Source organism: Hippichthys cyanospilos, chromosome 2 (assembly GCF_059441005.1).
Source record: "Hippichthys cyanospilos isolate Australia breed blue-spotted pipefish chromosome 2, RoL_Hcya_1.0, whole genome shotgun sequence".
Classification (NCBI taxonomy): Eukaryota; Metazoa; Chordata; class Actinopteri; order Syngnathiformes; family Syngnathidae; genus Hippichthys; species Hippichthys cyanospilos.
In genome coordinates, this window is record NC_142370.1 from 30,145,398 (window position 1) to 30,168,787 (window position 23,390).

Sequence of the window (23,390 nt, forward strand, 5' to 3'; positions counted from 1 at the left end):
AAGAGCTCCTCGGATAATACGGCCGTGTATTTACTCTGCCAGCACAAGAGGCCGTGCAGAGGGCCTTTCTCCTCACTGTGACATTTCATAGAAAAATGCAAGAACAGAAGTCCCTTATGATTTGCTCCGGCGGGGACCGGTTCTGGGAGCGTAGAACAAGCAAGGAATTCTCCGAAATGGATCAAAGAAGTAAAATAACTTTGGGAGTGTTTACAGTGAAAAATTCACATTGTAGCCTAGGTTTGCTCCAAAAGTTGAACTTCTATGAAAGGTGCCCTTTAACTAAAAATGAGTGCCTCAAAACACACGAAGGTGTCAGAAAAGACATGATTGGATGTATGCAATTCAAAGTAATACAAAAGCACTTGTATTTTGTTGCTCAACACAAAGAAAGCTAGAAAACTTCTGTAGCTAGTCCGGCTTCTTAATACACTCTTGCCATATGCTCAGATGAAGCATGACGTCAGAGGGCACGCTAGTAGGGTCATTGTGTCGCAGAATGCTAAGGAGGCGTGCTTGCCTACTCATTTGTACGTGCATGGTCTGCATACATTACCACCAACCGCTTGTACAGCCAACATCACTCCATGTCACACAAATTCACACACACACACACACGCGCGCCCACCTCCTTTCAGTGCACTCAATCGTCTGAGGGAGCCCTTTGTCACCATCCGTTGTCGTGACAACCAGACTGGGTTGTGCAAACGCAGAGTGGACGTTTCGCTCTCCTGGTCTGTGGGCATTTTAATCAGCTTGTCACACTGTCTGCAGTCAACCAATACACGTGCCCCCAAAGGCAGAATGCAACTTAACTTGTTTTTACAACATTATATGGTCAGTTAATTTTATGGTTAGGCTCCGGGGAACATCCAACCTGGTTTTCTGCTGCTTTATTGAATTCCGGACACTACAATGAAAAAAGGTTCCATATCTAGCCACAGGTCCCGTGACAGAAAACCAGAGCTTTATTGTTAATATGCTGGGTCTGCTTTCTGCCGAGCGTCCGGCTCAAATCAATTTGATGGTTATGAAAAGCAGTCTCGGGAGCTCTCCAAAGAGTCAGACGAATCTGCATCTAGTCCCACAGGAACTTAGCAGAAGAGATTTTGAGACAGAATTTTTGTTTTATTCATGATCAGGTTTTAGGGCACACGACCCATGGCAAACCTTGAACTCATCGTATGTTAAGTGGAACCATTCCTCCATCCTCCTCATACTAAATCATTGACCATTCTAGGTCTCTCTGTCCACCGCGATTGGTGTCTTATGGATCTATACCAAGCATTGTCTAAATGTATTTTCTTCTTTTGAACATTGGTGCACTACCAGTATAATAATACAATGTTCCCTCGTTTTTCTCGGTTGATGGGGACTGTAAAACCCATTCGAAAAGTGAAATTTGCAAAATAGGACACCCCCCCCCCCCCCCCCCTTGTAGTAGAGTGCTTCAGTGAGTAAAAGTACTCCTCACTCTCAACTGAAACTGCAGTACTGAGCGCTACCGCTATCTCTCCAGTATTCCCACATTGTATTTCAACTGCTCTTAAAGGGTCAGCTGTCACTCTGTTCATTCTGACCACATCCGACTCCCTCCCCCACATGTAAATCCGCGTACAGCTCAAGCACGCAGCTTGAGAGCACTAGCGTGCAGCCTAAAAGGACAAGTGCGCCGCCTGAGAGCAGGCGAGATGAGAGTCGTGTCGATTTCTTGCCAGATGTAGTTGAGCAGTGGTTTAGTTTGAAGCAAAAGTGCTTCATTTGAACAAGATTGTGTATTACAGCTTTTGAAGATTGCTTTAGGCTCCACGTTTGGAATGAGCGTGGGAGTGATGCAGTGCATAATGTGCTGCTGTGAGGTGACAGTCCTTAGGAAAAAAAAAAAAAAAGTGAAGCACTGAGGGTCCAAAAAGTGAAGCGCGAAATACTGTGAAAAAAAGAATAAAACTGTGAAAAAAAGAATAAAACTACTATAACAAAACAGAAAAGCGAGGGTCTGTTGAAACACCTGAATTTTGTAAACATACCTTTTGTGATACGGCAAATGGAATATTATGGGCAATGTCCTTTCTTACACCAATAAAAAAAAGAATATTCATTTGCATAGTATTATCCTTAGAAGAGTTGTAAAAATTATTATTGATAATAATTATTGATAATAATGATAATATTATATTATATGATTGATAATAATTATTGATTTTTATTTCGTAACAAGGTATTTAGGCAATACAAAATAAACAAGTGGTAAATAATAATGAATATTTATAATTGTGATTATGCAAAAACAAATTTTAACTGATTAGTCGATTAATCAATGAAATAATTTGATAACTATTCTATTACAAATATTTGACAGTGACAACCCTAATTATTGGTGGTAATAAATATTCATGTTAAATGTGCTTCACATCCATGTCTTTGATTTATTTTATGTTATGGAGAAAAAAAACTGTGATTAAGCAATAAACCTCTCTTAAATTCTTTTTCCTTAAACCAACAAGCTCTGAATTATTTATAGAGTGTAGTGAATGTTTGAGCATTGTTACCTGATTGAATAAGACAAAATCAATTTGGCTTGATTGCATAGCATATAAAACAACATTCAGACAACTCATTAAACTGTTATGTGCTGTCGGGGAGCATTTTCTTTATTTATTTATAATTTAGGAGTGCCAATCTGGGTTGTGAGCAAATCGGGGAGTGGCAGACTGAACTTTTAACCCCGCTGGCAATCTGATGAAAGGATGGTTGTTCTTCCAGCAGACTGTCTACATTTTCAGCCTGGGAGGGAATAAAATAATAATGTGGGAATTGTTGGTGTGTCATTCCTGAAACATTTGGATTAGAACATGCAAGAATAGTCACTGGTAAGCAAAGTTTCTAGTCAGCAACATCTTTTGTTTTGAGTATTGTAATACATGAAGCAAAAGTCAGATGTTTTGCCAAAGAATGGAACGAGAAAAAAAAAAAGCTAATCAACACTTGGTCCCATCAGTTTACTAGCATAGCGTGGTTTTCATCCAAGTCGATGTTTGATCCTTGGCCAGGGCACCCATGCAGACATAATCCTGCTGGATCCTTCAAAAAGCACCAGTGAGGGGCATTCCTAAATCACCTTTCTTTGTTGATAGCAAATTAGAGGCACCGAAGGCATACCAGTTAGCTATGAGTTTATACTGTACATCCTGGTTGCAGTGTGGTCATTATCATTTGAAAACAATTGTGATATTATCTAAAAATAAAAAAACAAACAAAAAAAGCTGGAAGCTAGAAAAATTTTCATGATTCATCATTAAATTAAAAATTTAGAGGGGTTGACAAATATGACCAAAAATTGCTTGTGGAGCAATCAGTGAAGAGCAGACTTTGGCAAGGCAGAATGCCCGTGTCCTGTAAGTGGTATTCTACATTGTCTGTGGTTGAGAGTACTGTACTTAAATGATCAAGGGTCAAAATAAGCGGTTTTGCATCGCTAATTGAGTGTAAATTTAGGACTTTGTACTAGATGTAAACACACTGACTCGCTAAACTGAGAATCAAGCATCTGTCGATCCATAGAGAACAATCGACATGGTTTTGGAGGACAAGGAGTAAGAGTGGAAGTAGTCGACAACATAACACGCCACCAACGCGCAAAATAAACACACCAAATAACACATGGATGTTAATGCAATAACCTTACTGGGCTTTTATTTTGAAGATATTTCTTGGGAGCGCTGGTTGCGTCCAATTAGCTTGACAGAGCCAAGTCGCCGCTAGTTGCTGACATGAGGATAAGACATATGGCCACCAAAAGAATAAAATAAAATAAAATAAAATAAAATAATAATAGTTGTTAATAATGCTTGATTTAAAAAAAAAAATCCCAATAGTAAAATGGTAAAATTAGAAAATTGTTCCTCAAATTAAGTCAATGATTCACAAAAGTGCCCTGCCAAAAATATGTACATGTGTAGACTGTATTATGATTAATGGATCCTGAATCCTGAAATTTTGAGTACCGGTAATTTTTTAAGGTATGCAACTAATGACAACAAACTACATAAACAATTCAATCAGAAGTGCTCAGCCTTGTCTGTGTTTCCAAAAGTGTTAAAAAAAAGTTTAGAAAATGAAATGTATTTAATTTAACAAATAAAAAAACAGGACATAAATATTACATTGTCCTTGGGTGTGATTGGGTGTGTGAATGGTTTTTAGTTTCTGTGTGCCCTGCAATTGGCTGGCAACCAGGATTGAAATAATAAAAGTCTTTAAAAATCCAAACATGACAGCAAAACACTTACAATGTAAGATGAAAAGCAGTAAGATGAGTGAAGGCTAATTTTCCGGTTAAAGGGCATCGCGACACATCATAATGGATGCGTTGTAGGGGCTAATTGAAGAAAGTCACTTTGATTGAATCCAATTTCCTCTTACTTTTTCTATTGACAAATGAGTGGCATTTCGGGATATACGCGGGTGGTGTGATATTCTGGCCTTCTGTCAGCGAGCTGAGTGACAGACAGCTTCGTTAGTAAGTAAAAAAACGCCCCCAGAGACACGCCTTCGAATGCAGCTTCCACCCTCCTCAGCTTCTTGGGTCTCCAGAAGGGAGGACAATCCAAGCAGGTTGTTTTGGAGTGGGAGGTCTTCAATTGTCACATGCTTAATAGACTGTGCTTTCTCCATCTTGTTCAATGTGCAACACACACACACACACGCGCGCGCGCACAGTGTAGTAACACCCACACTCGACATTGCCGCACAATCTGAATCGCTGGCAGAAAATCAAAGATGATTGATGAGAGGAGCTTGGCTGTGTTAAAGCTCAGAGGTGTGTGATTGTGATCTGGAGACAAAGGAGTTATTGCCAAAGGGTTAAGCGCCCGATAAAACCTGCGAGAAAGCAGGCGGCGGATTCTAGATGTCATTAATCACAAGGACAACACTCCTTTCATTTACCTGTCATCTCAACAAAATGAAGGGCCACTAGTGTCTCAGTCAGCTGTAGTTGTCCTCTAAGAACGTCCAATTACGCCAGCTGAACAATCTTACGTCACAGGAAAAATAATGAAAGTGAAAGCATCAAAAACTGTATTATCAGACAGTCTGCAAGACTACAAATCGCTCAGGCCTGACAAATTCCAACCCAACTGCTCCAGGAAGCATCAAAACGTCTTTGTTCGAGAAGGACATGGGCACGGACCCAACACTAATATGGCTAATGGCTTAGGGAACCCCATTGCTTTTTTAAATGAGGCCGCTGCTCCCCTCGTCCAGTGGGATGAGAGAGCAGAGCGCCGAGAGATAAGAAAGAGCCAAGGCGAGTGGGAGATTTGGGTGAGCAATATGGTTTAACTCTGATCTTGAAAAGCAAGGAGGGGCTGGGACGCAGAAGGTGCGTGTGCATGTGTGAGACAGTGAGTGCCGAGCAGTCTACATAAGGACTGACTAACAAATTAGAATGTCCCATGAGGCATTAGGACACCTGGGATCATCAATGATTGATTATACCAGGGGGATTAAAAAAAAAAAAAAAAAAAGACTAGCGAAATGGGACGAAAAACAATCATGTATGAGCTGACTCACAAAAAAAAAAAACCCTAACCCAATCTGATATTCAGGCAAAGAAAAAAAATATGTATTTAATTAGTTCTCAACATTAATATGTTCCATAACTTAGTAATAAATGACAATGGATGGATTTTGGTGGTAACTCACAAACACAATAATTACTAATTTAGTTACATCTCAACAAGTGATCTTCAATATGATTAGTGGAGCAGTGATTTAAACCAACTGTTTTCCAACTAAATGACTATTTAAGCCAACAGTTTTTCAGGTGGCGTATTGAATGTTGAGTTAAACAGATCTATCCTTTTCCTTGATGCTAGCTTCACATTAGCTTCCCTCAACATCTACCAGATTGTAGCATAAAACATGTATAAGAGTACTGTATATACTTTTTGGCAATGTCTGTATACTTCTGGATTGGTTTTTAGCACATAAAAAAAAAAATAACCTGATCTTTTTCCCTTTGATTCTGATCAACGAATTATGCGATCAGGCCTGATTTCCAGTAATGTTATTGGTATGTGGATATCCTTCTTATTACTTATTACTACAACAATTATTATTATTATTATTATTATTACATAGGCCTACTATAACTTGTACTGTTTTTATAGTGCCTTATAAGTTGGGAAAAATATTGTTAATATTTGTATCATTTCACTTTATTTTAGATTACAGGAATTTGTTAACAGTCACAAAAAATAAAAAAATAAAAACTTCACTCCCTTACTATACAAGTTTAATTTTATTAATTAAAAAAAAAATGAATAGAATTAGTGTAAACCTGTCACTGTGCAATTATTATTTATTTCTATGTCAGTAACACAAAATGCTGTTCATGTATCGCTGAATTGAAATGTTTCCTGAGAAAATTAATAACCGGTAAATATGTCAGGCAACATGAGAAAGCGGTAGAACTGGCTCTGACTGTCGCCTGGCATGCATGCTGAATATTTGAATAAAGGCTTGGATGCATCCTCAATGTCAGAACTGATGCTTCAGAAATGCATTATTAATGAGAAGAGTCTCAGTGATGTTAAGGATTAATTATGTTATCTTTGAAACCAGGCCTTTGCCTTTGTGTTCAGTGCAAAAATAATAAGTGGTCTTAGCACTTAAACCTTAGATGCAGAGGAAGACGCAGGAAATATCATTTTGAGGAGTAAAAAGATGGCATAGATATATTACAGTCAAATTAGTACACCGACTTTACCTTTGACAAAACCGACATCTATACAGTGACGCTAAACAAAATAATAGTGAGTAGGTCTGCCGTTTTATAAATCATTATTCTATCGATTATTCAACGATTAATCGAATAATCTGATGAAATTAGATTTTGCATAAGAGTAAATTAAACATGTATTTTTGATTGCTGTTTATTTCCCAATTATTGGTGTTTATTTGCGATCATTTTGTGACTCAAAAACAACAATTGAGCAATAAGAAATGAAAGTGATCGATCTTGTACTCACCAAATCCTTTTAAATTGATGCGGTTACTGGTTCGCTCATTGTTTTCAAAGTAAAAGCAGATGCATGCAAATATCTTAATTTAAATCTTAAAGACACGGTTGTCGAACTCCAGTCCTTGAGGGCCGGTATCTTACAAGTTTTCAAACCTTTTCCCTCAAAAACACCTGATTCAAATGATTGGGATCCTTTCGAAGCTCATGCAGAGCTTGCTAATAAGCTAATCATTTTAATCAGGCGTGTCGGGGAAAGAAAACCGGAAAACATGCAAGATGCCGGCCCTCGAGGACTGGAGTTCGACACCTATGACATAAGATAATTGGTCTGTTGAAGGATGACAAAAGAAAAATAAATCAATCAATGAATACGTACTGAAATCATTAAATAATTATGCTGAGCCATAATATTCCATAAAGGTACAATTTCAACAATTGAATAAACAAATAATTAAGCTAGTATTTGAGGCAGCTAATACTGTAAAAATGTAAAGCAAATAACGTTTTTACGTACTTTAAGTTATGGCTGCGCAAGAAACTGAATTCATTTGAATAATTTGTTTTTTTTTAAGAATAAGATACCGTAATTTGAAAATTAGCCAATAAACCTTCTGGCTGCTATTTTTATTTTTATTTTATTTTGTTGAGAAGATGAAAATAAGGATACGGCCATTCTCTTAATCACAACGTAATACCTCTTTCAAATGGTTGTCGGCGTTTTTGTTGTTGTTGCTTTTCTTCCTCAACAAAACCTCATGACTAGCAATCACCATGTGAATGTGGCAGATTTTCCATCCTCCTAATTCATCACCCTGACACACACATGTGCCAAAAAATGCTCATTGTCATCTACTGTGGCTTGCTGTTGGTTTCAATTAGCAGACTCAACATCTGACACCGGGCCATCGTCGCTTCTATTGATTGGCTGACGCCACACAAATGCGAGTGTCAAGGGCAACTGGGGTCAAACCGCGCTCCCTTGGAAAAAGAAAAGATGCAACAAATGGCAGCTGGGAGGGACAGAGGGAGGAGACAGGCATACAGACACGGCCTGTCAAGGTTTGGCTCAGTTAGCGGAGGGAGAGAGGAAGTTTCGTTTATCAAGTCAACAAAAGCATGATGGATATGGGGGGGATACATGATAACTTATTGTTGCGCTCCCTAGGCAATAGTGAGCAAGGCGCGACTTTGATTTGAATCGTTAAGTGGGTACTATTTGGACATTTAGACGTAGACTCGAGTATCGTCTGAATTTGAGCCATTCCGGTTTCGATTCCAGTTCCTGTTTTGGGATTTTTGGTTTCAAACTACAGTATTCTGATTTCAGATTCTTTTTATGAGGTATGAGTATTTTTTTTTCTTAATAAGCCAACAGCAAAGAGCAAAATAGACATTAGATATTAATTGTGCTTTCTGCACTGGAAGGCAAGGTAATGGAAGAATAAGTTTGTTTTCAATACACATTTTCAACCAATCACACATATTTCTGTTGCTGTCGCAACCTTAAATAATGAAAATAATAAAAAACGTTTTTCTCTTTGTTCGCTTTTTTTTTTAACTGTATTGAACAAAAATCAACATGATAGCTTTGTAAATGTTTACATGCACTGATGAATTAGTTTAGTGTGTCATGGTGACTTTTGGCTCTATAAAAGGGGAGTCGTTCATTCATGAACCTCTGATGTTTATTTTAAAACATCGTTTGAATCCTAACATTTTTATGATACATCGCCATTTGTCATACTTTTAAACTTACTGTTTAAGTGATGGGACATTTAATATTCTTAAATATTGCAAGTTTTAAGTACAAGGTGGGAATTGTGCCAAAAACTGCGATATTTTGACAGATGAAAAAAACAAACAAAAAAAATCACTTACTCTTTATTTTATTCATAAAATAAGTAAATATGAATACTTTCCATATATTGGCTAGCATACATGTGAAATCTGAAAGGTTTTGACAAAATTAATCACATCTATCCAAGCTACCCTGTGGCCACTCATTTCTACTTCATCACAAGCTATTCCACTTCACTCCACCTCTGTCCCTCCCACCCTTCCCTCTCCACTCTGTCCCTCCTGTGATGTTTTTTTTTTTTTTTTTTTTGCATTTTTCCCAGATAAAAAACCAACTTAAAACCTGCATTCCATTAATATGCTAAGATGAGGTGCTCTACAGAAGTGAATGAGGTCGGTGGGGGTGGGGCGTTGGAAAGGAGATGAACGGCTCCTTATAAAGATTCGAGTTCCATCGTTCACGGTGAAGAGCCGTTTAAAAGTCTCCATTTGTTTGCGAGTGGCACATCACTCATTAAAAGAAAAAAAAAAAAAGTCAAAGTGGCCTTTGCAGGGTAGTGTGAACATCCGTGGTTAAAATGAAGAGGCCAAACTGTTATTTCTGGACAATGTTCAAGCCACTCCATTTGTTAGGAAACAACCTGACCAAAAAAAAAAACAAAGTGCAGCGGGTAAAAGTCAGATAAAAATTGAATAAGAAATATTTGATCTCATCAAGCCGGCATCAGTAAACAACTGTGACATAGTGGGCTCTTCTCTGTTAAATCAGGGATATGTGATTGTTTTGGTAATATTATTTTTTAAACACATTCATCAAAATATGCACCTCATTTGAAACGTGGATAGAATAGATTCACAATACATTTTTTCTCCCATAGCAAGTTTTTTGACGAATTCAAGTTACGTCAGCTTTGTGTGAAAAAAGCAAATGTGCTTCTTCAGACTCCTTAGTGGTCTTCTTGTGGAGAAGTAATTGGATCAAGTCTGTTTGTCCAGCTGCTAAATTGCCCCCTACCACGTGTAAACAAACACACACTGTCGTGCACACATGAACACGCACACTATAAAAGCAACTTCTGCTCTATTTTTTAAGCTTCTGTCACCCACCTTCATGTGAAAGCATATTGGAATAATAAGCATGGTTTTGATCCGGATAGAAGAGAGAAGGACACCACCCAGCGATAGACACACGGTGGGCTGCTACCATCTGTTTATAACAAAGATGATCATCTTCAATTTGAAGGTTTAGTACCGTATTTTCCATACTACCCAAAACGCACCCAAAACCCTTTTTTTTTTAATTTATTATTTTTTAAAACTGATGGTGCGCCTTATAATCCAGTGCGCTTTATATATGACATTTTTTTTTAGAAGCGCAGCCATTCATTGAGGGTGCACCTTATAATACAGTGCGCCTTATAGTGTGAAAAATACGGTAATCGTTGAAAAATACACTAAATGGCTTCAAGAAAATTTTACCTGTTGTTTAATCAATTAGTGTTTGTGACACTTGAACAACTTTAAACACAATTTTTCTTAGTAAATAATATGTTCTATTCAAGTCTAAACACGGCGTTCTGAATAATAGCGTATTTGTGAAATATGATTTGAGTTTTCCGGGATAGCCGTTTTGCCTCTTGCTGTCGACTGAAAATGACATCACAGTTTCTCATGTAACAATCCATCACAGCCTAAATGACCTACCTCAAGTAAGCCTGTGATTGGTTGTTATCTGAGCTTAGCTCTGAGCAACTGGGATGTCATTTTCTGTTGACGGCCAGTGACAAAATGGCCACCTGCGGAGTTGGTTAAAAACAGGTGGTTTTTGCTTACTTAATTTGTGATCCACAAACGCAATATTGATTCCATACTGCCATGTTTGGACATTGTAAAGAAAGGTTTAGGGTTGACTTGCCCTTTAAGAAAAATGAAGAGCGTAAAACAATAATAAAAACCTATGTTGCAGATCCATCATATGCTTGGACATTAACAGTCACGTAACTGTAAAAACATCCATTAAAAAGTGGTAGCAAATTTCACACTTATGAACCACAAAAAAAAAAAAAATGATGCATATTAGCGCACACAATGCTGTTCGATCACAATGAAGAAACAGACAAAGTTTTCACTAGCAATTTGTTTTGTCCTTTTGTAATTGAGCTATTCTATTAATATGCAAAAAAGTCAATTTATGGTTTTAACAATTAGCCTACAAATACGTTCAAAAATAATTGCAAGTGTATTCAAATGTACCTGCAAATACACGTATGTACATATATTATTTTGAAATACATTTGAACATATAAGTACATCTGAATACAATTGCAAGTACCTTTACTGTTTTTACTTTTACTTTTTAGTATATTGACAGTCAAAAATGTTTACGCCACAACGGTAGCTCCACACTTTCGTAAATATACTTTAGGTTGAAAAGGAACTGCAAATGATGGTGTTTTCTTTTTAATTAAGTTGTACACACCATCCCAACTTGGTTTATATATAGAAAGGAAAGGGCATAAGTCACTATAAGTCATAGTCACAGAAAATAAATGTTTGCTATAAGAGTGTTCTCAAGTATAAACTGATGTTGGCGACTTGGAATTTAATTGGCCGTAACCGAATAAAGAATAAATATAGATTTTTTTTTTTTCCCATAACGTTGTTTCATTATGTATAAAATTCTGGCTTTAAGTTAATAATTACATTTGATTCTACTGGGTCAACAGCACTGAAAAGTGAAGCACAATACTTGAACTGCTTTGAGCAAACAAGTTAGACTTTAAAAATGGCGTTCATCACTCACTGGTTGATTAGCAATTGTGAATAATAATAGTTACCTGTCTTACATGGGCCATAAACTAAAGCCCTTTACCAAACGGCTTTAACTTTTGTGGACTATGGAAAAGTACTGTATCCTCTCGATTAAAGTGATTCCATAAAACAGTCAGCCGCCTATAAAACTGTATACAGTTAGATCCCACGAGACTAAAAAATGAGTAATTTAAAGCCACTTTTCAGGTTCAATACCAACCTGCCGGATAAATTTCAAATTACATTGGATAAGTGTTTCCTGTCGAAATTCAGTTCATGGGGAAGTAGAGCGCAACACGAAAAATACCGGAACCAAATCAGGGTAACATTAATATTTACCATTAAAAGTGAAGCCTCGGTTGACTTTAACTAAGTGGCACAATCTTTTTGGATAGACAATTATTCATTTGCCGGATTGACATACAGTATAAAAACATATAACCGTGCACACACAAATTGTAAAGTAGAAGCAATTTAGAGTTCCTGTGCATAGTGGGAGGAAGTCAGCGTACCAGGAAAGAATTCCTGCAAGCACAGGTAGAAGATGCAAACTAAGCAAAAATGCCTGAGCCAGATGAAGAGTGAAACTCATAAATTTCTTAGTCATGGAGTCAAGTCATGCTACAGCATAACTTTGAATGTTTAAAGACTAAAAGCATGTCATAGTATCAACCAATGTGTTGCATATCTTTCAAGAAGAAGACAGAAAAGGCTGCCATAAATGCGGTGTGACACGTTATTAAATAATAATCACATCTGTTGTGTGGGGTGCTTGTTGTGCAGGAAGAATGACGAGAATGTCACTACTCATTTAACACAAAGATTGTGCAAACAGCACAAAATATAAAGACAGGCTTTGAGAAATTGTGACAGTTCAAATCAGTTCGTCTCGGTAGGTTTTAGAACAGTAAATCCTGGAGTGGTTTTAATCGTCGGCACAAGATGTGTAGGTGGGATTGTGAGCGCTGAATAAGATACTGTATGTCAGAAACACTTCCTATTCTCCTTTTATCTCCCAAAGCCAATAGTCATCATACTGCATTTCAGCATTTACTATCCTATAAAATATTTCATAATGAAAAGATAGAAAAATACTGAAACTGAAAAACTGGATTGTTTATTGGGGAATTTCCTTTCATAGGATTGCATCTATGGAAATGTGTTGAATGCAGATATCAAATAAATAAAATAATTAAAATATTTAAAGCAATTTTCAAAGACGTTTCTGTGATTTCTGTGTGCTTTGTAAATAAAAAGATAAAATAATAAAAGAAATAATTAATAACATGTCTTGAATATTTTCATGTGGTGGTAAATTGGACTAAATTGGAAAAGACAAGTGCGACTGCTTGAGTGATTAACTCATTCACTACCATTGATGACTAGAAACAGCAAAGATCCATTTTAACTGCAAAACAATGGAGGTCAGAAATCCAAATATAATTGGACTGTCAGGGAATTATTAGTAGCAGCCATTTTTAGACTTTAGCCAAAAATGTGGGGGGAAAAAAATGCAAATAAGCAGCTGCAAATGAATGTCTCAGCTCTTAAAACACATTTTGGGGATTGAATTAGTAATTATTACTAATAATTAGTAATTATTGTCTTTGTGAGTTACCACCAAAAATCCATCCATTGTTATTTATTACGAAGTTATGGAACATATTAATGTTGAGAAAAGTGTCGAGTTGGCTTTCCCTTTCAAGAAGAATGAAAATAGACAATAGTAAAAGCTATGCAGTAGATCCATCTTGGTAGCTTGGTTGAGTGTTGCATTGCATTTTTGTGTTTTCAAAAAAAAAACTAAAAAATAAAGCCTCAAGGTTTTTGCAGGAATTTTCAATTAAGGCAGTAGCTGAGATACCACAAAACCCGGGAAAATCTCTGTGTGTTGACTTCATACTGGGTGGCGGCCTGCCTGGAGGTTTTATAGCTTAATCGTCAACCTTATTACTTTCCCCATTTTATTAATCAGTAAGAGACTTGGGGGGACTTATTTCCCCTAACATAACAGCATCCAAAAAGCACAGTGCAAGCTGATTCTCCATTGCAGACATTACTCTCAAAATAGGAAACTTATCGACTGCTTTGTTTTATAAACAGCCCCTAATAAATGTACCCCCAACAGTTGAGGAAACAGTCAGCATATTTTACAGGAAGTACAAGAACAAACACGTCTTTTTTTTAACAAGAGCAATGTTTATCACTACATAAAAAAATACCCTAAAACGAAACGTGGAGCTCCAATAACAGTAACATCAGCGACCAGCCTGAGTTAACGCCAAGAACATTTTTAACACGGATTCAAGACAGATGTGGCCCTGAAGGGAGAAGATTCCGATTCATCCTTTCCTCCCGAGGAGCCTTAAGAGATTTGACCAAGGAACTATCTTACTGCATCTAGACTGATGCTCTCAAATCCCCTTTGTTGCTAATAAACATAAGGATCAAATGAACCTCCTTCTAATAGCGAGCACCTGCAGGACCCAACGTCAGCTCTGAGTCGAGCAGACTTAGCGATGGCCCGAAGACCTGCTTTGTATGTGTACAAACACGTAATCCCAAATCCATTCGCTATACTGACAGGAGAATAAAGCGATTGAGCTGCGTCGGCCTGATCAATCAATTCCCAGGATTTCATCTTGACGCTTGTGCAAATTATATCGATTACACTGACAACGATTGATACTTGGTGGAAAACAGAATAGGTTTCTGTGTATTCATTGTAGGGTGTGTCATTTATGTGCTGTAATAAAAATGACCGACAGCTGCCTGTACCACCAGGTCATTAAAATGCAATGAATGTACTTCTTGACAGAATAGAATTATCCAGCTGTGCGTCAGTCTGATCGTTGGCATAGCTCTGCAAAAGCAACTGTCCTGGGGTTTGTCAGGGGGTATTAGGGCCAAAGGCTTAGAGGCAAGCAGGTTTACGTTCTTGGCTTCTGGCAACTGAGCTTGCATAGTCAGGGAAATGCCTGAAGGGGCTGACGTACAGATGGTGAGCACAATGCTTTGCTCTTAATTATTCAATTCGCTTCTTGATTATCATTACAGAAGTACATTCAAACGGCAAGGGAACACTATTTCAGCTATAGAGTTGTCAAAATTAAATTGATTGATTGATAACTAATAAATTATCCATTTAACCCACAACTATTTCTGTACCATTATTATATAATCACACATATACATCATTATACTGTGTATATATACACAAACTGTATGTTCCGTACTATAAGGCGCACCTAAAAGCCTAATTTAAAAAAAAAAAAGCTGATGGTGCGCCTTATAATTAGGTGCGCCTTATATATGGATGAATATTGAGATTGGGATTGGTAGATGGGGAATGAAGTGATAAAGTAAGCTTTACCTGTTTCTTTTGTGTGTTTACAGTTGAACAAGGTTGCTCATATTGACATTGAGTTATTATGCTATTTAGAGTTTAGAGTTATTATTGTTATTACTTTGAGTATTACTATATTGTGATTGAAAAAGTTTTAAAATATGTCGTTAATTGAGGGTGCGTCTTATAATCCGGTGTGCCTTATATTTGGAAAAAGTTTTAAAATATGTCATTAATTGAGGGTGCGCCTTATAATCCGGTGCGGCTTATAGTGTGGAAAACACGGTATATAAAACTTAACTTTATCAAGGGTTTTCATTTATGTCCATAAATGTTTCTATTGCGGGTTTATGTCGCTATTTGTTTTTGCATTTTTTCTTTCTTTAAAGTCAGACTATTCAAAAAATTAGCAATTTTATTTATTTATTTTTTTTAAATCGCCAAGTGTTATTTTGTCCAATCCTTTGATATTTACATCAAAGTTATTTCACATCATAGGAAAGCGTTGAAAGAAAAGACACTAGGGAGATGAAATTTCACCCAGATGGTGACGACATGTCATATTTCCACATGGCACAGCAACTTAGTTATGCTTAATTATTGCTAAATTGATTTGGTGGAAGACCATGAGACAAAAATTGTCAAAATACTCCATAAGAGTTTAAATAAATCTATATCAAATCTGTTTCAAAAAGGTTTGTTAGTCTGACATCAATCTCTCTCGTTTGACATTGTTTAATTGTTCTTTAGTTGTTTTTTGACTCACTGAACAATACTAAACGAATAATTGATAAATAAACTGTAATTGAGAGAAAAAGTGTTTAATGCACTTGGAGCAGAAAAAAAAAACAATAAAATAATGGATTGTAAAAAAAATTGATAGAGACAGCCTTAATAATAGTATGAAATAATAATACAGTAATATAAATGAATAACAAAACAACAATAAAAGAATAACAACAATAAAAACATGACTTCATACAAATAAATTTGATTGATTTGATTGATTGATTGAAAAAAATAATACACATAATGACAATGAATCGCAGCATGCTTGCGAGCGGGACACCAGTTACCTATGCTTGATTTTGATGATTACTTGAGGGTTTTGTGTCAGAGATGTAGCTTACTGTCTGAACTGAGACTCTCTAAGGAGAGTGGTAAAGGACAGGAGCTCGGAGAAAGGGGAAACTCAAGTGTTGGGCCTCAGGGCTGCGTCCATACAAAAGAACCACACCCTCCTCTTATGCTTTCTTCTGTTCTGCTCTAAACAGATTATTTTTGAAAAGTGGATTACAAAGCTAGGGTTTAATCTTGCCCATGTTGCATTAGATTCAGATACAAACATGGCTTTATCTTGCTGATTAAATGAGAACCGCACAGTAATGTGATTGAACAAACAGAAAAGTGAAATTTGAAGGCACTGCGGTCAGACCAACAGATGCACCAAAGATTTTTCATAACCCGAGCGGGAAACTTCTCTTTATTTTACCGTACGGTATTTACAATATTGTAGACAATATTTTTCGTGGAAATAGTCTGATTTTACAACAAATTATTTCGTTAATCAACAGTAGCAAAGCACTCACACATGGACATTTGAGATTATGGAAAACTATATATAAATACTATATATAAATGATAGAATTATATTATTACAAATATCACACAAATGAAATTCAAGAAATGCTGACAAACTTTGAACAATGACTGTCTGCGCCCACGCACATTACATCTGTGAGTGATTTTCGCCGTGCTCCTTTGTGTACAGTCAGCATGAGAGGTTATTGGGGATTTGCAAGTAAGTACAGTGGATGGAAGCTTGCGGCTCATGAAAGGAGGCATTCATTAGGCTGCCAATGTGACAGTCAGCCAAATATCCTCACAGCCTTCATTAAAGCCCCATGTCCAATAAAAGGAGCAGATATACTGGCGTGACTATCCGAATCAACTTCTAGAGCTACTATCTACTTGTGTGGTATGGACGGCGGAAGAAAATATGACTTTGGGATTTCCTTATCTAACCAGTGATACCTGTGGCCATGGTAGCGCTCCAGCAAAAGCAAATTCTTCACTCCCACACCCCTCTGTAGCGCAAACACCCTTAAGAGAAGAATGCGCCGTACAAGACCACCAGCTGCTGCTGCCAGGGCTGCTAGGTTAACGCCCAAAAACTTTGAATATCTCACAGTGGCCAGATTCAAACTTCAACTGGTCATGGCTTTGACATGAGTGTTTTGATAATCCACCTCACAAGACAAAAAAAAAAAATGTGAGAGAGAAAACGTGCTTTAATTTCAATAGAAATTTATAAAAGCATTACAACAGTGTTATTTAACCCTGCATCTATGGTACTATCAATATATGAGAGTCAACACGTATTTTTGAAAAAACACAAAAACTGTAAAGCACAGAAAAAAGTGAAGAGTAAAGTGGCATGGGGAACACAGCATATATGCGCTTACGTCAAAAAACAAAATGGAGATATTGATATATTCTAATTCTACACCTATTTTTTTGTTTACAATGGAGGTAGTTCAAAAAGTAACTAAATTACAATCTGAATGTTGCCAAGCTGAAATTGCTAGTTATAAAAAATCTGCTTAACGTTTTAGCACATTTATCTTTTAGTGATGTGCATTGTCTACTATTGGTAATCTTTTTTTTCATCCTTTTCTAATTATAATTTGAACTTCTTGGCAGCTGGGAATAAAAGTGGGAAAGTGGAGTTTCGTCAATTACTTAACACTAATCTCTGCGAAATAAATCAAATCAGTCAAGCCTTAAAGGGACAGTGTGTAAGATTTAGACCGTTTTTCTTGACGGACAGCAGGACATGTTGCATTTACCATAGTCCGTCGCTATAACAAACATGGCCGCCTCCGGAGGAGTGCCACCACCCATGTAATATCATTTAAGGATAACGAGACATATTTAAAACATACTGTTGGTCATCAAGAACACATTTCAAGTTTTTGAAATTTACAATCATTTCATTTCTTCCTTTTTAATGAAAAATGGTCTAAAACCTACACACTGTCCCTTTAAATTTAGTGTAACGTTTCATTGCTAATCCCATTTTACCATGTATTTACATTTCCTAAATCCGAAAATGGTTAAAAAATATGATTGCGTTTTAAATGACTCCTGTGGCTATCAGGATAATCAGGAAGAAATGTTAACATAATTTCTATTCATTTGCATGTATTGCATTGTTGATTGTGTAACCCTCTCCTAAATTGTGTTTAGTATTCCAATACTTGATTGTACTGTCCTTCACACACATAATTTCTCAAGGACTAAATCTCCTGCTTCAATTTGTCTTGATGAACACAGACCATCAATACCATTAAGACAAGTGAAGAACCGATCAGTATTACCATATATTTTTTTTTAAAACAGACTAAGTGCCGACAGCCACAGGGAAGACTGGAATAATCCCCTGTGCAGATAATTGAAAATAAAAGCATATTTCCTCTGTCCTTCACGAAATACTCTAACTTCAGTCAACATGCCCTATTGCATGCAACGCTGTAGAGATGCAAAGTTATTGACTTGCTTACAGCATCCACAGCAGGCTGTTTGGACAAATGAAATGACCCTTTCATAATATTGACACGTTTTATTCCAACACAAAACAATTCCAATAACGCACACGTAGGGTCAAACCAATTCAATACGATCACCAGAACGGCTATATAATGTGCCTGTCTTTCCCCAAAGCCAAAATATATTCCATGACTATACAGATAGATCATAAGAGTAAATGAACCACAAAAACGTTTTGCGTGCCCCTCAGTGACACCTGAGATTGAACAGATGCAAGGGAGGGTTTACGCAGTGTCTCTTTTCAAAAGCATTAGGATTCCTCATTATTCATTGGCGCTGCGCAAAGGCAGCCGGTCAGACTTTGCGAGAATAAATTATAAGCGCCAGTTGACTGCTGCGTTCATACTTCTACGGTCATACTTTTACGGTTCAAAGAAAAGGTCTAGAATTTGGTCGTTTCAGCTGCGGAGCATCACTTTTCAGTGACCAGCTGCCAGTTTAAGTGCCTACCGCTGAGTGTGTAGTGTGTCAAAGGGGTTGGAGGTCCAGATGGTAACCAAAGCACTTCCTGCATGCCACCTATTGACAACTGCGCTGTGGAATAATGTGAAGACCTCTGCGCAGGAGGAGGAGCCAATTTTCATATTATTGTGAAAATATCTGGTTGCCATCCAAGCAGCTGAAACGGGACGAACGTGGACTGAGTCCAACTCACACAAAAGTCACCCGTGATGATGCCGCAAACATGCACGGTTTTATTCATATCCTTTAAATAAGTCAAGAGTGGGTAATGTGATATAGCACTTCTGGAAGCGACCCTCGGTTAGCAGATGGCCCGCTATCCAAGAATGTTTGGAAGCTGGAAACACCCTGAGCAGAGGGAGCGGAGACAAGGGCAGATTAGGAGATTCTGGGGTTGGCATATGTCGGGGAAGGAATCCTTTCAACGATTGCAAAGGAGACATAATCCATAAACATTTGGGCCTTTTCAAATCATTTCTATTACCACTCGTGTCTAAAGAAGCAACAAGGAATTAGGATGATGCTACAAAGGGCATTGCTTTTACATCCTCACATTTTTTTAAGGAGTGGGGGTGTTTCAATTCCAACAATTAAATCCTAAATTGTGCATTGGAGGGTAATTTCAGCATAAGTGAAGGACATTTGATTCCCTGCAATTTTCAGTGCCTTATTAAGTACTAACTGTGCACTGCCTTCTCTTAAATGTTTCACATTGAATGTTCAAATCCTCATTCACTTTCGACCGCTTTCCTCTTTTTTGTATATGAGTAAAAAGTAGAAATGAGACATCAGATAGAAAGAGAGAGTACAACAATTGGCCTAAAAGGTCAAGTTCCGCCATTCCTAACATTCTTTATGTACTTTTATCATGTCGGCAAGATTTGGGTTGTAGATTAACATGATGCTTTCTTTAAAGACATTTTTGATTGGTCAGAAATGCCTAATTTTTACTGATTTAATGCAAGGATTTTTCTCATTAATTTTGGAGGCATAAGACACAAACCCCACGAGACCAGCTGTCCCATGAAATTGGGTCCACCTAAAGAGGAAGAAACAGTATTTTTTTTGTGCAAAATTTGCAAGATAAGACATAGTAAGAGTAAAAATGTTCCAGTTTTCAAAATGTTTTTTTTAATTCCTGTGCATACGGCAAAAAAATAATCTAGAATTCAAATGTAAACGTAAAAGGAAACAAACTTCTTTTTGTCTTAACTGCCGATTTTTTTTTTATCATTCTTTACTTCTACTGGAAAACGAAAATTTGAAAGTAATCAACATGTCTTTGCTGTAGAGGTGCAGCTATTTAGTAATTTGGTATTCAGATAAAAATAAAAGATTTATTTTTTTTTCCTGCTTGGTGAAGAACATCCCTACACACTTAAAACCAAACAACACATCTCCACTAAATATACACTTTCATTTTAGACAGCCAAAACCACAGAACACGCAGAGTCTGGTATGTTCAAACGCAATCAGTAGGAACGGGAAATATCAGCCTCTCAGCATCAAAGTGTGCAGTCTCTCTTTGAAAACTTATCTCCATCCGGACCGCTCCAAGCTAGCGCTTAATTTATGCTAGGCAATGTACTAAACGCTGGCAACAGGTGCCGTACAATTTCAGGATAATTAAGTCCCTTTTTTTAACGCCCTGATTTGAATGTGATTACTGAACAACAATCTGATGTTTATATCGATAGCCGCAACTCGCGGCACCATGAACGACAGCTTGTAAAGCAATCAAGTTAGCCGCTGAGAATGTATTTTGAAGTTTTCACCACGTTTGGTGGCGTGTGTTACTGCAATGCAGACCATCAACAAGCAGCTGAGACTTAACAAGCAGCGGATTCTCCCGAGTGGCCCATTTAAAAACCACCAGCCAAAAATAGATAAATCTTGTGCTGTGTAGTGATGAGAAATCTGGTGGCATTCTAATCTTGCGAGATCGCGGCATACGAAATCTTTGCTCCGATTGGTTCTCTATTCTCCTTAATCTGATACAGAAAACATTTTCTTCACCATGTTGACTGTTCAAATTGAGCAGGGTGAAATTGTGGCTGTTGAAGGTGCACCCTGTGAGACGACTATGGCTTCCCAATTTGCCCGTGTCTTTCCAGAAAAAAATTAAAATACTGTTTTTTTTCCCCAACATATAACTCCACGCCGATGCCGCAAGAGCCCTCTGAGGTTGAGTAACCAGGATGAAGTCACAGTCCCTGGCTGGCTCTCAATTGTACTCCAATATTATTTTAAACCTTCATGGTGTCACAGCACAACCTCACAGCCGCCCAGACAGCACACTCTGGCTGACTGATTCATGTGTGTGTACACATAAGTCTGTGTCACTTTAAACCCCCAAAAAATATTTTTAGTGCATGTGAAAGCTGAAAGTGCCATCTTGAAGTTATGAATAAAGAGTGGGAAAATTGTATTTAGATGACATGGAAACTTTAGTCCTTTTAAACTCAATAAAAATAACGTCGGAAGACTGTTCCTTGTCATCTTTTTGGTTGATGAGTCTACATGGTAGGCAATGAAGCCAAGATTTGACATCTAAAACTGAAACTACACTTCTGTGCCCCTATATCCAACAGTGCGGGTTTCTCAGACCTTAAAAACTCATCCCAAAGCTTATAGGCACAGCCTATTACAAGCTTCAGCATTCTGGACACCTGGCACAACAGTATCCAACCAAATACACAGTTCTTAACAGCTGCTAAATTGGGAATTAAGAGCGAGACAAAAAAATTGCTCGTGCAATAAATCTCCTTACAGTTATTTCAATCCCACTAACAAATAGTGATGCAGTTTGTTATGTATGAGGATGTTAGGTGAATGAAGTTACTCTCCTTGTACTTAAGACCGCCTTACTATTAGAATGCTTCATATTTTTAACACATTGCAAAGGTAAAACTAAAAAGAAGACTTGGATTTAATTTAGTGCAGTGCAATAAGCGGCAAGCCAACTTCTATATGGAATTTCTGTGTTTTCAACAGGCGTCAGCGGAGCAGTTGTGCACATGTGCAACACAGACACTGTTAGCAGGTGAACGAGGCATAAGGCATAAGGCTTTTGGCATTTGGTGCACGCGCTTGCCACATTCCTTTGTCAGCTGACAAAAGAGGGAGTCCATCCAGGGATGTGTTGCTGCGTGTGCACAAGATGCACAAGATGCGCAAGCTCACACGACTGCTAAAGATGCAGGAACAATGACGTTTGTCTTGAGAGGTCAATCTGAAAACGCATACTCAAAAATAAAAAATCTAAATAAAATCAAATAAAGTGTCAAACAACTGTGCACGAAAGAACCACATGCACGGAGAAAAAAAACAGTTCCGATTCAAGAGGTGGGAAAATGGAAAATTCGGATTAGAGAAGTTACTGTTTCCTTAAAGAACTTTGTCTTGGTTGTTTGAGTAGGCGGTGAACTTACCTGTAGTTTTGGCCAAGAAGATCTCTCGATTGTCCAGGATGTTGAGACCCGCAGCGACTCACTCACTTCTCACCTCGAGACAGTAAAGTAGATCCACCTCAACACACTTTGCGGTTCTTTCTCGCCTCAATCGTCGGTTCTGTTTTCGGTTGTTCCTTCTTCAAGCGTAGGACAGGTCGCTTGCTAAACTGTAAGAAAACTAATCCAAAGTGTGGAAGATTGCACGCGTTTACTCATAAACCAAAGCGAAGTCGTTTTGTCAAGCAGGTTGTTGAACTGCGTGTCCACTGAATGCTGCCTCAGTGAGTTGAATGAAGCGGAGTAAAGGCATATGTAGTATGACGAGGCGGGACAGGAAACACCTTGTGCTGCCAAAATAAAATCACAGATGACAAAAGCCACGTATCGCAGGAAAAAAAAAAGTTTTTTACGTCACCCAATTCAACGTATACGGTTCCTATTATGAACATGGTGTTGGTTGTTGTTAAAATGATTGTATTAAAATCGAATGGTCAACAAGCAGTGATCCCAAAATGAGCTTTAATTTTGAAAAAGTAACATCCGGATGTGTTTGTACATTTGACTTACCTGACCCTGGCATTTGAGCTTTGTCTTGTCCACGAGTATTTTATCCTTATCATTATTATGAGCTTCGGTGGCCACGTGTAAATTTAACCAAAATATAATTGTTTTTGTAGAATGATAATTCCCACCAAATACGAAATGGTAAAGCACTTGAATATGTTGTGCTGCTTGGTGACTACTACAAGTATAAAGGACAACAGTTTTGCTTATTCAAGATCATTTGCATGAGATTAAATCATTGAATTAAGTAGGGTAAACTATGGTAAATTACCAATTACCGTACTAATGAAATGGAACCAGAATTGATTGCTTCAAAAACGAG

General features: G+C 37.5%; 1 protein-coding gene across 2 annotated transcripts in view; it reads right to left on the reverse strand.

Moving 5' to 3' along the window:
• Window positions 1-22,614, reverse strand: part of plxnb1a (plexin b1a) — a 53,270-nt gene extending 30,656 nt beyond the window's left edge. The window contains exon 1 of one of the 2 annotated variants that reach the window (XR_015864756.1): window positions 22,484-22,614. The gene's annotated coding sequence lies outside the window, so the exon portion shown is untranslated. The remainder of the gene's footprint in view (window positions 1-22,483) is intronic. The other variant, XM_088407798.1, reaches the window with a different exon arrangement.
• Between the last annotated feature and the right edge of the window lie 776 nt (window positions 22,615-23,390).